Source organism: Camelus dromedarius, chromosome 35 (assembly GCF_036321535.1).
Source record: "Camelus dromedarius isolate mCamDro1 chromosome 35, mCamDro1.pat, whole genome shotgun sequence".
NCBI lineage: Eukaryota > Metazoa > Chordata > Mammalia > Artiodactyla > Camelidae > Camelus > Camelus dromedarius.
Window position 1 is genome coordinate 8,943,182 of NC_087470.1, and position 7,097 is coordinate 8,950,278.

Below are 7,097 nucleotides of genomic sequence, written 5' to 3' on the forward strand. Positions count from 1 at the left end.
ACTATCCAAAATGCTCAATATTTATTTAACTTTTTTTTTTTTTTCTGTAAATGCTGATACTGGGAAATTAGGGTAGGGTCAGAAACATGCTAGCTGTATGGGAACTGTCTCCTGGCTTGGCCTTCAGTTTTTAAAATTTCTCCCAGGCCCAGGAAGTTCAAACTTCTTTTTTATTATTATTATTATTTAGTTTAGTGACTTATTATTGTTTAGTGATGTTTATTAATTTTACTAACTTTCAATATTTTATATACACTCCATTAGTACTGTGGAGGAATAATCAGTGGCCTGAATTCATTTTGATCTTTTTTTTCTACAAGTTGTGTCTAAATGGTATATTAATATATCACTTAATTTATTTATCATAAATAATGATGCATCTAAAGGATAAGTTCCTGCAATTTCCCAATAAATAGTTAATGCCAGAAGTGACCTTGGTTAATGGATATTAAGTCACTCGTGTCAAGGTCATTTCTTAGTGTGCAACAAACCTAGAACTCAACTGTCTTTTCATGTCTTTTGACTTGGCATCAAGTCCAACACACTTCATAGTAAGTTTTTCACTTTGCTCTCTTCTGTTAGAATTTGCATGTGTACATACCAGTAAAATGATGTTTATAGCTCTGTCATGTATCCATCTGACCAAATGCCATGTTCCATCTTCTCTCTTGCTGCAGCTCAGATGATCAGGCATATGAAAGAGATCCAAGGTGAGAATCAAACAGAAGTGACAGAATTTATCCTCTTAGGACTCTCAGACAATCCAGATCTACAAATTGTCCTCTTTGGATTGTTTCTGTTCATCTACACGGCAACCATGGTGGGTAATTTGGGGATGATTCTGCTAATTAAGATTGATCCCTGTCTCCACACCCCCACGTACTTCTTTCTCAGCAGCCTCTCCTTTGTTGATGTCTCTTACTCTTCTTCTGTTACTCCTAAGATGCTGGTGAACCTCGTGTCTGAAAATAAGGCCATTTCTTTTAATGGGTGTGCTGCCCAGTTTTACTTCTTTGGCTCCTTCTTGGGGATTGAATGCTTCCTGTTAGCCATGATGGCATATGACCGCTATGCAGCCATTTAGAACCCTCTGCTGTATCCAGTTCTCATGTCTGGGAGAATCTGCTCCTTGCTAGTGACTACCTCATTCCTAGCAGGCTTTGGGAATGCAGCCATACACACGAGAATAACTTTTAGATTATCCTTTTGTGGCTCCAATAAGATCAACCATTTTTACTGTGACTCTCCACCCCTGCTCAAACTCTCTTGCTCTGACACCCACATCAATGGCATCGTGACCATGGCTTTCTCCAGTTTTAATGTCATCAGTTGTGTTGCAATTGTCCTTGTTTCCTACCTGTGAATCCTCATTGCCATCTTGAGGATGCCCTCATTAGAGGGTAGGCACAAAGCCTTCTTCACCTTTGCCTCTCACCTCATGGCTGTCACCATATTCTTTTGGACAATTATCTTCATGTACTTGCACCCTACATCTAGCTACTCAATGGAGCAGGACAAGATTGTCTCTGTCTTTTATACAGTAGCGATCCCTATGCTAAATCCTCTAATCTACAGTTTGAAAAATAAGGATGTGAAAGGGGCCCTACAGAAGATCTTACAGAAACAGATACTGTAAAGCCATATTACACATCACCCTGTTACGAAGAAGAAAATATGTTTTTGTATTAATTGTATTGTCAGATTGCTTAAGCTGTTTTTCTGTGTTAAGGCAGATTGTTTAAAGTGAGGTATGCTTCTTAATCTCTTGGTGTCTTAAATGTGTATTCATGGGCTTATAGGATGAATCAACATAGTGGGGGACGTGGTGTCTGGTAAAGTATCAATACTTGGAATTGGCTGACCTGGGTCTAAGTCTCAATGCCAATATTTAGCTTTTTTCACTCTCAGTTTTATTATTTACAAATATTGGTGTCTTTGATTGGGACCTGGGCAAACAGACTGTGAGACAGATACTTGCATGCAGGAAGTTGACTGGAGAGTGTTCCCAGGAATGGTATGTGTAAGGGAGTAGAAGAACCAGGGCTGGGTAGAAGTTGAATTGTGATGAAGTCACAACAGGGGACCTAGCCAATTCCACATAGAACCCTGGGGTTGAGATGATCCTTTAGATATATTCCAAATTGTGAAAAAAGGGCCAGGTATTTGTAATGCCACAATGACCAGTTTTGGATATGGGTCCCCTACTGGAAGGGGGTATAGTCTTGGGCATGACAATTCCATGCAGCAAAGATTATTCCAAGAGTGGAACTCAGCTGTGAGATATCAGTTGCCAATACACTTAGAAGCTGGGGAAATAAATACTTCAACCCTGAAAGGCAAATCTGGACACTGTATCACAGCATGCATTATAAATAGTGACACTATTCCCCTCACATGAATGTCAGGAGTACCAAACAATACACAAGAAAGAGTGTTATCGGGTCTTATAGCAACATGGATACCACACCAATAGCAGGGGAATATTTTACTGACTTTGTGAATTGGAATATTTTGAGGGTAGTAATCTCAAAGTTAAAGTAATTTAAAATTTTATGTCTAGCCTTGTCAAAGTTTAGATAGTTTTCAATAAACATTTACCAAATTAACTTATCTACCTATAGCTTATTATTATAAGGCTGGGGGCTGTCAATCTTAGAGCAATGGGAAAAAAATACTTCTTTGATAGTATGGCATACTGAAGAAGGACTAAATAATGATTTGGAATCAGGTAAATGTCTATTTCCTATTTCTGTCCACCCCACTATCTACGGAAGACAAGAACAGAGAACACTAGTGTGCCACATGCTCCAGGTTAGACCACCTCATCCCTGAAAAGCTTCTGAGAGACCACAAAGGAAGAGAAAACTCATCCTATCCACCCATAACAGTTCTCTGGTCTCCCTACAACTTCCTCTGTCAACTACTAACCATGGTTTCTCTCAAAGACATTCAAAGCTATCATGGCTGGCACCTTCCTCCCTGCTCCCTTTTATTCTAACTCATCCAATATAATATCTATCCTTTAACTGCTTCTTATTCACCAATCTAAAAAAGAAAAAGGTGATATTTTGTCATTATTCATCAGTATTCCTATATCCACATTTCACTGATTGCCCATCTGAGATTCCATGGTCCATTATATAATGATTCATTCTCAATCACTTTCCATTCCATGGTTCTACATTTTCTTCATGTATGCATCTGATTGAATCCCAATCAGTTAAACTTAATCGTTAACTTCTCCGTGTCCTCCGCTTAAGCTACTTGGTGCAGTTAGAAAAAACCCTCAGTATTCCACTGTCTATTGCTGATCTTTGGGTGGGAGCCAGTGCTGGCTGGGGTTACCTGTGGGTGAGACAGGGTGGGAGCCAAGAAGGGTGCTAATACTGGATGGGGCTGCCTGCCAGCTGGGGTGGAAAAGAAGCTGGTTTGGAGAACCTGTCCATGGTAGAAGGCTTGAGTGAGCTGGTCCTCAGGAGAATGCTGGGGAAGGGTGTATGATGTTGGTTAGGTTGATGGACAGTGACAGAAACAGTCCTGCCAGCACTGGGCCAGCTAGGTGGAGGGAGAGAAAAAAAGTAGGTGCCCACTAGCACTTTCATTACTAGGGAAGGTTTCACTAGATCCCTGCCCCTCTGGCACATATTGTAAAATCAATCAATGGATCTTCTTCTCATGTGGCTCCAACACTTTTCAAGCTGCTGCCTCTGTACTGGGACTCAGTAGTGAGTTTGTTGCAAGCCCTTCAAGAGTGAAGTTTCAGTTTCCCACAGTCCTCTGGCTCTCCCAGAACTCACCCCCGCTGGTTTTCAAAGACAGATGTTATGGGGGCTCATCTTCCTAGTGCAGGTCCCCCAGGCTGGGGAGCCAGATGTAGGTCCCAGACCCCTCACCCCTCAGACTGGACCTTTGAGGTTGTGATGTCCCTCCTGCTTCTGGGTCTCCACACCAGAGTGTGGGTTCTGACCAGACCATGTCTCTGTTGCTCCCACCCATCTCCATGTGGCCTTTTCTCCATATCCTTAGTCGTAGACAATCTGCTCTGTTTGTCTTCAGGTCGTTCTCAGAGACAGGTGTTTTGCTGTGGTTGTAGTTTTGGTGTGTCTGTGGAAGGGTGTGAGCTCAGCATCTTCCTACTCTGCCACCTTGATCCAGCCTCCTCCCCACTCCCCCTCAACAACAACAACAACAACAAAAGTATTAGTGGAAAAACCAGCATGTAATGCAAACTGAAGATACACAGGTGAGAAAACAAAGTTTCTCATTTCATGAAACTTGTATTCAAATGAGGAAGACATCATTGTCTGTACTTAATTTGTGTGCACATGTGCATAGTCATTTGTGTGTGTGTGTGTGTGTTTGTGTGTGTGTGTGTGACATGGATATGAGTGGTGCTTTAAAGAAGTTAAAGCAGGCAAGAGAATAGGGACTGGCTGTGTCAGAGATGAGCTTGCTGTGGAAATGACATTTGAGCAAGGCCTGAGTAGAGTGATTATCACATGAATGTCTGTGGAAGAGCCTTACACGTAAAATTACAGTGAATACAAAGGCCCTGAGGCAAGACTCTCTTTGGTTTACGAAAGGAATAATAAAGAAAGCTGATAAATAGGACTTGGACTTTATTTTTTTATATCACTTTGTAATAGCTGTTTTCCCCCCACCGCAGACTGAAAACTGCATGAAGAAATAAACAAGATTGACTTTGTTGGTTCCTCTATCAGTACCAAGGATGCTTCTGCTACATAAAACAAATTCACTAAATATTTGTTGAATGAATTAATGAGTGCGATGTGAATTATATTCTAATAGAAAGGAGTAGACATTTTATTTTAAGCGCAATTCTGAAATTTAGAGGCAGGATCTAATCAATCCTGTACCATTTAATTTAATGTTGTGCACAATGGAGGCTCAAGAATATAAAAGAGATTTTGTGTTTCTCTCAATGCCTAAGTAACTCCCCAGGGTATAAATGGTTCATTGGGGAGAATGTAGTTCAATTATCGGAGTGAAAAATAAATGAATGTCTTAATTTTGAATTAGCACATTTCAAGCTTCAGATTTTTTAGTGTTTTGTAGAGATGATTAAATCTCAAGAGCATTGTCACAAACTTAATAGGCTGACCCTCTGCCTCAGATTCAGAATCAGCATTGTTTCTACTCTTTCTGCTCATAGTTAATTAATTAACTATGCCTTAACTCTACCACAGCTGAATTTGTGATGCCACTTCCATTTTCATCAAAGCTGTGAACTTCACATTGTAAAGAAGAAAACTTGTATTCCTCCAAAACCCAAAAAATAAAATTAAACTAAACTAAACTAAACTAATAGACACCACTACTTCCAGGGAATATTTTTTAAGGACAAAAGGTAAGATGATTTAATTTACTTCAAAGTGTTGAGGTATAGAAAGTTTCCAGGAGGACTCAAAAAACATTCAAGTAATTAAGATTAAATATCTTTAATTGCAGTATGTTTGAAACACTGAATTTAATAGTATCAACTGAACTAACGTGGATTTTTTTAGAAGAGAGAAATTTAGAATGACTAATAACAGATGATAATTTTTTCAAATATTCAACATGTGCATACACATACATATAATTATATGTATACAAGCATATGTGTGTGAATATATGTATATGTGGTGTGTGTTTGTGTATGTGTATAAAGCAGGGAAATTTAATTTTGTGCAGGGAGAGTGACAAAGTACCTGGCATGTGTGCATGTAAGAGCAAATTACTTTATGCTTTTTATGCACCCATTGAGAAAATGACTGCAATATTCAGCCTTTATCTACATACACCCAAACACATATGTATACACATACACATACATATAGGATCATATATATCATACAGGCTAATATTCCATTTATGTCACTTTATGTGTTTGTTACATATAAAATTTATATTTGTATATGTATGCATACAGTAGGGCTTTATAAAATGGCTGTAAATTTTTAAAAGTGATATTTTACCGGATAACATTTTAGCCAAGTTTAGGGATAGAAAGATCAGTCAAAGGACTGTTGTAGTTATGTAGGTGGAAGATGATGTTGGCTTGAGCCTTCACAATAGGAATGGAGGTGGTAGGAGGCAGTTGGATTCTTGATATAGATTTCTTGAAGGTAGAGACAATATAATTACCTTAGAGACTGGTTATGGAGTGTGTGAGAAAGAAAAAAGAATGATTTCTCTAGTATTAATTTGTTTATATTTAATTTTGTCTGAACAAATATGAGTAGAGAGCTGTCACTGACTTGAGGCAGGGAATGCTATATTTGGAATATATTAAAGAAGGTCATGAGTAAATCAGATCTGGGTCATGTTGAGCCACTATTCAATAAATTAATGTGGAGACACAAGTAAGCAACTGAATTGTAAGTTGAGTTTGGAAAAGAGGTCAGGGTTGAATATGTACATTCAGGAGTTGTAAGTATGTAGACAGAATTTAAAGTCATGATACTGAGTAAGATCACCAAGGTAGAGTGTAAGCAGGAAAGAGAAGAGGGTCATGATGTGAGTTCTGAGTGAGTCTAACCTTAAGGGTCAGAGAGAAGAAGAGGAATAAATGAAGACTGAGAAGGAACAACCATATCGTAAGAGGGACACTCAGAGTCTGGTGTCCTGGAAGATAAGAGAGGGAACTTTTTCAAGATGTAGTTAGCCATCACCTCTGCCCAATGTTATGGATAGATCAAAACGATGGCTGAGAACTGACCACTGGATTTGGCAACATAAAGACCCCCGATGACTTTGAAGAGATCAGTTTCTGTGGAGTGATGGGATGAAAGCCTGATTAAAGTGGGCTTAGGAGAAAACAGGAAAAGCAGAACTGGATACAGCAAGTCTATTCAACTGTATCACACATTTAATTGCAAGAGGAATGCAGAGGAATTGGACGACAGATAGTGAAGGTAGTATGATCAAGGAGGGAGGAGATAAAATTTGAGGGGTAGGTTAGGATATAGAAAAATATACTATCAAAGCCTTCACACACACACGAGCATAAATATTCATTTTTAAATAAAATAAGTTATTTTACTGTTTAGTTACATTGTTTTGTTGTTGTTGTTGTTGTTTGGCAGTAAAAAAAG

The 7,097-nt window shown here is 38.8% G+C and overlaps 1 pseudogene; it reads left to right on the forward strand.

Moving 5' to 3' along the window:
- Window positions 1–591: 591 nt before the first annotated feature.
- Window positions 592–1,636, forward strand: LOC105106270 (olfactory receptor 5AP2-like; annotated as a pseudogene).
- Window positions 1,637–7,097: the final 5,461 nt, after the last annotated feature.